The sequence below is a fragment of the Aristolochia californica genome, unplaced genomic scaffold (assembly GCF_029961685.1).
Source record: "Aristolochia californica isolate CCGP_79_NKW_82.1479 unplaced genomic scaffold, dmAriCali1.0.hap1 SCAF_4, whole genome shotgun sequence".
Taxonomy (NCBI): Eukaryota; Viridiplantae; Streptophyta; class Magnoliopsida; order Piperales; family Aristolochiaceae; genus Aristolochia; species Aristolochia californica.
In genome coordinates, this window is record NW_027182103.1 from 21,769,323 (window position 1) to 21,780,301 (window position 10,979).

Genomic DNA, 10,979 nt, shown 5'->3' on the forward strand with positions numbered 1-10,979 from the left:
GGTGCCTTTGTGAGCCAAATAACTGATGCCCTTGAGGCCGCTGGAACCACTACTGCTGCTATTGGAAGGGGGTTTTCCATTGGTTCAGCCACCCTGGTGTCTTTGGCTCTCTTTGGTGCCTTTGTGAGCCGTGCTGAAATTTCCACAGTGGATGTTTTGACACCTAAAGTTTTCATTGGGTTGATTGTGGGTGCAATGCTTCCATACTGGTTCTCTGCCATGACCATGAAGAGTGTGGGAAATTCATTTCTTATTATCTGGAATTTTGCTTCCCTTTCTAAGACACTAGAGAAGCTACAGGAAAGAAAGAAAAGCGAGCTAAAACTAATGGTGTCCGAAGATTCTATGAAGCAGAAATTACAAGAGCTGCAGAAACGGCTAGGGAAGAAACATACCTTTGAAGAAGCCGTGTCTTTGATCCAATCCATTCTTCTTGAAACCTATTCTTATGCTTGTTCGTCACTTTGTAAATGCATTTATTCTGTAATTTTTTGGGCTGCAACGATCTTGCAGACTAGATATATAGCACCAGGATTCTGGCATGCAGGTTTGAGGCTTTTTGAAGATGCATAACGCATTGTTGTTGAGTCTTCACTGAAGGAGCATCTAGGAGCATGCACTGCTAGGGCTCTTGAACATTTAGATGAGGTAGAGAATGGACCCCGGGCCTCAGACTCCACCAAATACTCCGTACAAAGATTCTAGATTTCTATTTGAAGGACATTTAACAGTTGGGCCTGAGCCCCGGCCACCTGCATGGCTTGTGGCATAGAATTTACTTACAACTCTTGGTAACACACAAGAGCAGGTTAGTTCTTCTGAGTCTTCTCAATCCTATGGGGAGAGTAATAGAACAAACAATTTTGGTCCTGATGCTGCTTCTGCAATGCTGGAAAAGTTGGTAAATACTAAGCTAGAAATAAGTGGTTTGCAGGACCTTGATTCTGTCATTGAAGCTTCACTACAGGAAATTGGTGTTGGACCAAAGAAGCCACCTCCAGCCTCAAAAGAGATGGTTGCAAGACTTCCAATCATCACAATCACACATGAAATCTGGGTGAAGCTAGGGAGAGAGACAGAATGTGCAGTTTGCAGGGAGAACTTGGTTATAGATGACAAGATGCAGGAGTTGCCTTGCAAGCTTTTATTTCACCCAAATTGCCTCAAGCCATGGCTGGATGAGCATAATTCGTGCCCAATCTGTAGGCATGAGCAACAAATAGATGACCATGCATATGAGAGCTGGAAAGAACGTGAAAAGGAGGCTGAAGCAGAAAGGAAAGGAGCAACAAATGCACTCCAAGGTGGAGAATATATGTTGAATACTATTGGTGCTTCTACCATAGTAGAGTAGTTGGATAAAAAAAATTGTTAATTTTCAGAGGAAACTTTTTGCCAACTGGGGGAACTAGTGGAGGGTTTCAGATATAGCAATCTCTCCATCCAGAGTGTTACATTGCAGCGCTTATGCCACTTGTGTCATCCAGTGGGTTGACGTGGATGCCACAGATGCTACTTGGGGAGATATGTCAACGTTTTGGCATGCATTCCTACCTTCAAGTTTGAGGACAAGCTCTTTTTCTAGGAGGGGTGTAATGTTAGCAGGCCGAGTCATTTAAAGATGCCATGGCTGAGTCAGTTACTTAGTCATTAAGTTACTTAGTTAGTAAGTTAAGTCAATTACTTAGTCATTAAGTTTATTTACTTTAAATTCCGTGGAGGGGCAATCTGTAATTTTCTCTTGAACATTGTTGACATGGTCACTATTTAGGGTGTAAAGAATGGAAAAGAGACAAGTCTGAATTTAGGTTAAGTAGAGGGTTTTGAGTTCTCCTAAACGAGCTCAGGGGTTTGCATTCTCCTTAAAGAATCGAGGGTTTTCAAGCTTCCCTTTGGTTTGATTTTCTTTTCTTTTCTTCTTCTTCCCTACAAATCGTTGTGTTAGATCCGGGATCATAACAGCTTCCCCCACAAGAATGGTATCCCGAACATCATTAAAGATCAATTTCCCATTGCCTACATAGTTGCTAACAGCAACCCTCATAAGCTCCCAAAAGTTTTTCAAAGACGCCAAAAGAATTAATGCATGAACCTCATCATCAAATTTAATTTGAACGGATGTCAATTGATTGACAATTGTGCTAAACTCATTCAAATGCTATGCTACTGATGTTTTCTCTATCATCTTTAAATTGAAGATTTTTTTTTGTGAGATGTACCTTATTATTTGTGGAAGACTGCTTATACATGTCAAACAGAATCTTCATCATCCCCGCTGTGGTTTTCTCTGACCCCATGTTGTGAGCAACGTTCTTTGACAGTGTTAATGGGACTACTCCCAACACCTATCTATTGATGAGATTCCACTCATTATCCTTTATACCTTCTGTTTTCATATCCAGAAGTGGTGTGTTCAGCTTTTTACGGTATATATAATCTTTGATCTGCATCCTCCTGAACGCAAAATCCATACCATCAAACTTGTTCATTCCAAGTGTCAATCCTTCTCCGCCAACCATTTCTTTCAATCACAAACCAAAACTCTGATACCAATAGTTTGGAATTAGATGCTCTACTTTCAAACTAATGAGATCAATAATAATAAACATGAAAGAAATAAAAGCAAGCAACGAAAAATAACAACAAGATTTATATAGGTTCGACTTGAGGTGAGACTATATCCTTGCTTCCGTCGCTACAATAATCTACTATGAAGATGAAATAGTTTACAAAGAGAAACCACACACACTTACATGTGCTTTTCTCTAACATCTCGGACTACAATTCCAAATGCTCCTCAGGATGATGATACTCGTCAAAATGATAAAACCCTAACAACGGTGCCCCCATATATAAAAATAAAATAGGGGAATTGGATTACAAGTGTGAAATCCCCACACTACCCTTAATGACACATCAGTCAATATATCGTGTCGGACGGTAAGATTTAATTAGGCTCCACAACTTAACATGCAGGGCATGAAAGATTCTTCAAAATATAGGCCTAGAGATGACCAGATGGAGTGGGAGCTTGTATGTCTAATTTTTTTTCCTTTTCAACTGTCAAAAGATGGGCCCAAACCCACGCGACCAACGAAGGCCCACATATCCAAAAGATGTGGAAGATGGCTCATGGCCCATAGACCAAGGAGAAGGCCCACAGACCCATAAAATGTTGGAAGGATGGTAAATAAAGAGTCGTCTCTTAGAGATGGCACTGGTGTAATTAGTTTAAGTACCAGGGACATAATTGTAATATTATAGGATTATTAATCTATAAATTGAGATTTAGGGGAAGGGTTAGGAGACAAGTCCATAACCTCTTCTTCCTCCTATTTTCTCCAATTATGCATCTCTCCTTTTATCCATGAGCTAAATCTATGGAGTCCTGAAAATCAACATGGTATCAAAACATGATTTTTAGGACTCGTATCTGTAGTTTTAGAATTCTCGGTTTTTTTGGGTGCGTGATTCTGTGTCTTCTCCTATTTTTTATTTTAAAATTTCTCGATCTTATTTACTCTATGGGTTTTTTTCCCTTACATGATTATTCAAAGTCTGTTGTTGTTTGTCTTTACTGCTGATAATTCTCTGACTCGATCCTATTCCGGCAAGGTTCATATTTTTTTTTGTGTGATTTAATATTGGATATCTCTTGGCTCCTTTCCATTGTTTTTTGTCGGTTACCGGTTGCTTGGTAAATAAATATTTCTGAGTCTTTGTTAATCGACGTAACCACTTCAACTGGAAGCTAGAGAATCGTTGTGCTCCAATATTGGGCATCCACATGATGCAGATAGGATTGATGGTTTTTGAGAATCCTTGGTAGTCGTTGTTTCTGATTATTGGCTCCTAAGAATCCTTACTGATTCTGGTTGCTGATTTTGTTACTCTATGCATATGTCATTGGATACCAGTAGAGTAAGAGAATGTTTCTGAAGTAGTTAGTCTCCACGTATTCATCTGCTGCTGATTATATTGTGAAATGCTTGTATGCATTAGAGTATGCATGGTACTCATTATTCATCTGCTGTTGTAGTCTCCATGTAACAAAGTAGAGGGAGCAGTAATCTCGGTAGAGGGAGCATTAATTTTTTTGCAGTCTGGTATGTGGTGGTCTTGATGTAATCAGAGCAGAGGAAGCACTGAATCATCATCATTGAAGTCATTCCTTGCTGTTGCAAAGGCAAGAATGGAAGTGGCAAGCTCAGACGCATCTGTCTCTGAGGAAACTCGCCCACATTGGTGAAGCAATTAGCCACCTATTCGGATTCCATATCGAAATCTCTGCTTTGTGTCATTGCTTCTATTTAAGGAGTGTTACAACAAGAATTTCGGTTTGGAATTTCAATTTTAGGGGTGTTCCAGATTTCCCGCTGGTATTTCTGTTTGGACATCTCATTAACAGAAAATATGCATCCTTTTAAGAAGCATAATTTTTTGTTTGAATTTCTGTTTGGATAACTGCATCTCATTAGCAGGAGATACGTAGCCCTTCAGCAACAGATCAAGGTTTTGTCAGATTTTTTTTCAGCAATAGAGGCATCTTCATCTTCGTTGGTATGGCTTATACAAGCTGCTAGTTTACCGATTGATTTCCAGAAACTTATCTTGATCTTACTGCTGATTTTCCAAAAAATTCTCTATTCGGTACCTTGAATTTAATATACTAGGAAGAGAGTCTTTGTTTTTAATGTTCTCTGTTATCTTTTGAAGAAAGAATCGTATCTTCCTGCTGTCGAAATCTTCTAGCTGGTTTACTGAGCTGGCTCTAATCCTGCTCTGCTTGGCAACCACCGGCACCACTGCGTTACCATTTCTGCTTCGTATGAATCTGAGTTTATTTACAGAAGATATCTTGATTCTGTATTACCACCTACTGCTATTAATCTGAAGACAATATCGCCGAGTTGCTGATTTTAACTGCTGGTTCTTCTGCATTCGTCATTGCTGCTTCATTGGAAGATCTTACTACTGTTTTTAGGAAACTTTTGATTCATCTTAGAGCTGCTTCCTCGGGATCGCTTGTTCATCACTGACAGCTGCGACGATACCTCTCAAATCTCTCTATTTTTCTGCTGTGTTCGGAAGAGGGGAAGACGATATATAAATTAAATTTCCAACTTAGGTGTGTTGGAAGATATAGTGGACATCCATTTTATACAGAAAAATCTTATAGACCATTTACAGCAAACTTGGTATTCATGATGTTCTCTCACCCTCAACTTGAGGGGGAAGTATTAGAAGATGGACATAACACGACCAAGGAAGACCCACACATCCAAATGTGTTAAAATATGAACTCAAGCCCATAAGACCAAGGAAGGCACACCCATCCAAGAGATATGAAAGATGGGCTCAACGGCCATAGGCCAGGGAGAAGGCCCATAGGTTCATATAGTTATAGAAGGATGGTAAATAAAGAGTCATCTAATAGAGATGGCATTGATGTAATTACGTTAAGTTCTAGAGCATAATTTTAATATTGTAGTTTCATTAATCTATAAATTGAGCTTTAGAGGAAAGGTTAGGGCACAAGTCCATAACCTCTTTCTTCTTCTTGTTTTATCCCAATATATCGTCTTTCCTTTTCTCCATGAGTTAAATGCATGGAATCCTGAAAATCAGCATGGTATCAGAGCATTGATTTTTAGGACTCGTAGCTATGATTTTTAGGATTCCAGAAACCCTTTTTTTTGTCATATTGATGGTTCATTTTTTATAGTTCTTTTTTTGTCATCTCCTTCAGATCTATGATTATTTTGGTTCTTTGGCTTTCTTTACATCATTCCTGAGAGGAGAGTCTCCACCATCTGAGTGTTGAATCCTTTGCCTTCCGACATCACTTGGCTCTAGATCAATCATCAGTCTCTAGCCATATAGTGATAGTTTTATTACTGAAAAGAGTAGTACCAATGTCAAAAAAGGAAGAGATGTTTGTGATGCCGAGAAGACTAAAAAGAAACTTTTATTGTGGTCTTTATATCAGAGTCGTATATGGTATTACTATTACACCTTTGGTCCCTATCGACAAGCAAGATCTGATCTATAATAGGGATATGGAGTGCGAGGAGCCGATGAAGAAGGTAGGGAAGGAGGTGCAAGTGTTGTACATCCTTCATCTTGGGCACTGATTCTACATGAAATAAATTGCCATCATCTCCGTCCCCATCCAGCCCACGTCCACATGCATTTTCCACCACTCTTGTCATTTCATCTATACTAGAGTAATTGGCTCAAAAAAGGAGAAAGTAGAAATCTTCGCCGCCGAAAAGTAGAAGAAGAGGGGTGCCACGGCGTTTGCAATAGATGCGATTCAAGCACTAGTGATGGAGGCGATGAATAGCAGACTCTACTTGTTTAGTTGTTGTCCTGTTGCATGCTTTCCTCATATAGCTGTTGAATTTATAGAAAAGTGAAATACTTCATTGATATCAATAACTTGTTGTAATCAAAGTAAATGAACTTCTATTTATAATAGTAGAAGGTAGTAGAGTCCAATTACAATAAAACTACCTTTGTCCCAATTACACCAAAACTCTAACACTTAAAGATAAGTCCTAACATAATTAAATAACTCAATATTTATAAAAGACAAACATAAATCAAACTAAAACTCTTCTTGTTCGTGACCCTAAGATAAAGATACTTTTGTGAGTCCTTCTTGATCTTCCAACTGATGTGATATGGATGCCAACTCTTGGTAATCATTGTGGGTCCTACTTCTTATGGGTTTGCGGCCATCTTGTGAGCCTTCCTTGGTCATGTGATCCATCTTATAATAATCTTACATAAGTGGTCCTTCCTTGGTCATTTGGGCTTGATATTATCTTCCAATATTCCCCCTCAAGCTGGGGGTGAGAGAACAACATGAACTCCCAACTTGCTACAAATGATGTATAAAATATTTTTGTATAAAATGGCACATCTTCCAATATGCCTTCATCTTCCAACATTCCCCCTCACGTTGTTGTGTCCTTCCATGAGGCCCTGCGGCATTATAAGTGAGATTAAAAATCACTCCTTGCCGGTAAACCATTGCTTCATACTCCAGTCTTATGCTGGATGTAGGGCACACTCCTCTGTTATCGGTAGTGTCTCTCAGCATTGCTCTGAAGTGTCCACCACCGTGTCCCTACACTGGACAAAGACTCTCTAGTGGTAGGAGACATAAAAGCCATTATAGGGGGGATAACATAGATGTATTCATAAATTCTTCCGTCATGGACTTCCAACCACAAATAATTTTCATCTTTTTGACGGGGATGAAGTTCCTCCATCGTGGACTCCCAACCACAAATAGTTTTCATCTTTTTGACGGGGATGAAGTTCCTCCGTCATGGACTTCCAACCACAAATAATTTTCATCTTTTTGACGGGGATGAAGTTCCTCCGTCATGGACTCCCAACCACAAATAATTTTCATCTTTTTAACGGGGATGAAGTTCCTCCGTCATGGACTTCCAAGCACAAATAATTTTCATCTTTTTGACGGGGATGAAATTCCTCCGTCATGGAGTCCCAACCACAAAAAAATTTGATCTTTTTGACGGGGTAAAATAAATGATGACATGAGGCCACGTCTTATTCAATAATAATGTCCCCAAAGAGATATAATAGTTGCAGCTAAATATAACACGACCATCTTCCAACACATATAACACGAACCAAATAGTAAACTTTGTCAAAGAACCCATGAAATAATCCGATATAAAAATTTATTCTTTGATGCACAAGCTTCATCTTTTGTGCTCTCCCTTTATTGAATATTTTGGTCACATAAACTTATCCACAACATAAGGAATAAAATACATCTTTCTTATTCTTCTTCTACTTCTCCCCTTCAAGCTGGGAGGTAATGGCAATGATCCCAGCTTGAAACCAATATCATAGATGTAGCAATAAACCCAAATAACAGAGATTTATAAATAAGCCCTCAAACCAGGGAGAAGTGAGATATTTTCCTAATCAACTCCAAAAGTGACGCAAAACAATTGGCATAAATTCGGATTTTTCAATCCAACAGAATACCAGCATGACCTTTGATTCTTCCAATTCGAATATATCTTTCAATATAGATCTGATTGACATGAAATTTTTTCCTTCTGAAAGTAGACTTAAATAAATTTCATCCAAGTATAACATCTATTCTTAAAATATAATTATCAGAAGATAAATAATCTGATAGGTTTCGGTCTCTGTCATCTGGCCGAACTAAGTTCTGTTTCTCCTATTTTTCTAGAACGACCATTGACTCTTCCATAATCAATATCTCCTTATAAAAAATCATACCGATAATTGGTTGAATAGGTCAGAAAATATACTTACATACCTTTCTCTTTATATATAATTATCCATATAAAGTCTCTTTCTTGATAGTTTAAATACCTCAGAAGTTGAGGCTTTCTGCTGCCGCTCGAACCTCTTTTTCAATCTGACTTTTGCTGCTTCAAATATTGATTTCTCTTTGTAAATAAATCAGATTAAAATTTGGTTGAATAGGTAAAAGAATAGACTTAAATATATTTCATTTGATATATATTTCTCCATATAAACTCTAGTTCTTGATAGCAAAAAATACCTCGGAATCAGAAGATTGCTGCTGCAACTTGAACCTTTTTGCAATCTGACCTTTTCTCATTCAAATATTGATATATCTCTGTAGATAACTCCGATTGGAACAAATCATTCTTATTTGGAAATTAGACTAAAATATCTTTCCATCAATATATATCTTGAAATATGAAAACTAATTATAGAGGTGAAAATCGCAATGAAAACTACAATTGTAGGGACTGAAAAAAAAATACTTTGAACCTAGACCTAGGGTTTAGGGTTTAGAGAAAAAGATCACATTACCTCTGTGAGTTGACCAAGTCAACTCATAGAACCTGCTCTGATACCATGTTGAATTTATAGAAAAGTGAAAGACTTCATTGATATCAATAACTTGTTGTAATCTGAGTACATGAACTTCTATTTATAATAGTAGAAGGTAGTAGAGTCCAATTACAATAAAACTACCCTTGTCCCAATTATACCCAAACTCTAATAGTTAAAGATAAGTCCTAATGTAATTAAATAACTCAATATTTATAAAAGACAAACATAACTCAAACTAAAACTCTTCTTGGTCGTGACCCTAAGATAAAGATACTTTTGTGAGTCCTTCTTGATATTCCAACTGATGTGATATGGATGCCAACTCTTGGTAATCATTGTGGGTCCTACTTCTTATGGGTTTGCACCCATCTTGTGGGCCTTCCTTGGTCATGTGGACCATCTTATAATAATCTTACATATGTGGGCCTTCCTTGGTCGTTTGGGCTTGATCTTATCTTCCAACAATAGCAATTGCCTTTGTCATCGTATCACGTGACACCAATTGTCAGCTGAACAACTATTCTGCACTAGATTATTTTTCTCTATCGTAAAAATAAGTTTATGCCGAGAATACATTTTCTCTTGCTGCTATTTTATTTTTTGAAAAATTCCTTGGCTCATCTCCTTGCTCCAAGTCCATTGCCATTTACAGAGACTCATCAGTTGTTGTTGTTATATCTATTTTTTGGAATGTCTCATGACTGTATGTGTTGCCATTTCTGGATGACAACTTTACTGATTTCAGAATCTCCTTGTTGGTCCTCTCCTATTTAAGTAACTTCCAAAGATAGAGTTTTTTTTTCTAGCCTTTCCTGCTCCAGCTAGGTTTCCATTTGGGAGGACGAAGATGATAGCCAAATTGATTTCACCATCAAGTCTCGTAGGTATCTCGCCATCTGATATACCGAGCTTCAAGCATGGTTTGAAGATTTTCCAGGCTATTTCAGGGAGACGATTGTTCCTTTGTGATGTTTAGGGATGATGACTTCTTGAAAAATTAAATGATTAATAAGTTAGGACACTATTTTTCATCCAGTGCTGATTCAACTTCGAGCCCAACTCAGACCAGACCTTGTTAGGTCAACCCACCGACCAGAGACTTATTGCGTGCTGCTCAGTTTAATCTAGTGGGTCGGGTCAAATCAGAGTGAGTCAACTCAGTTCAGATCAACCTGACTTGGCCCACTTGTTTTCCTGCCTCGATTATACAGGTCTAGGTCCTAAGTGCTATACCTATTTCTTTCTTGCCTCAACTACCTACTACTTAACTCAGCTTGACTCGGTCCCTTGGCTCCAGCATGATATTATGTGGAATTAATTGACAACTTATTCCTTGATCAACATATTCTCGCAACGGATTATTTTATGGGTCCTAGGATTTTCATTATTTGGTACGTGTTATTGGGCCCATGCCCATTTCATCTGCTACTATTGTATCTCTTTGGCTGAGACATTATTATTGAAAGACTTGTCAGTTGCTGATTGTTGTCAGTATTGGTTATTTGATGGAATAGAAAGCATATGGTGGCCCCAAAATATAATCTTCTAGGCGATTACCTATTACACCCCTTAATTGGCATTTATTACTCTTGCCTTTTGAGAGTTAGTGTCCTATGGAGGGACACATTGATGGAGGAGTTTGATTACACTTCTAAGCAATGCCTATAGACCCACTACCTACAGAAGATAGGAGTTTGCCCAACATCCAACACGAGCTATTTGACCGGAGTATGGAACGATGTCTTATGGCTAGGAGTGATTTTACTCTCACTTATATTATGCCAATTGGGCCTCTTGGAAGAAACCACCGGCTTGAGGGGGAGTGTTGGAGGATATGGTAGACTACCATTTTATATGAGAAGATCCTATACACCATTTGCAGCAAGCTAGGCATTCATGATGTTCTCTCACCCCCAACTTGAGTGGGAGAGTTGGAAGATGGGCCCAAGCCCACACAACCAAGGAAGGCCCACACATCCAAGTGTGTTAGAAGATGGGCTCAAGCCCATAAGACCAAGGAAGACCCACCCATCCAAAAGATGTGGAAGATGAGCTCAAAGCTCCTAGACCAAGGAGAAGGTCCATAGGCCTATATA

At 38.5% G+C, this 10,979-nt stretch overlaps 1 pseudogene; it reads left to right on the forward strand.

Annotated features, from left to right (window-relative positions):
• The first annotated feature begins 327 nt into the window (after positions 1-327).
• On the forward strand, positions 328-1,813 carry LOC137963136 (E3 ubiquitin-protein ligase AIP2-like; annotated as a pseudogene).
• Positions 1,814-10,979: the final 9,166 nt, after the last annotated feature.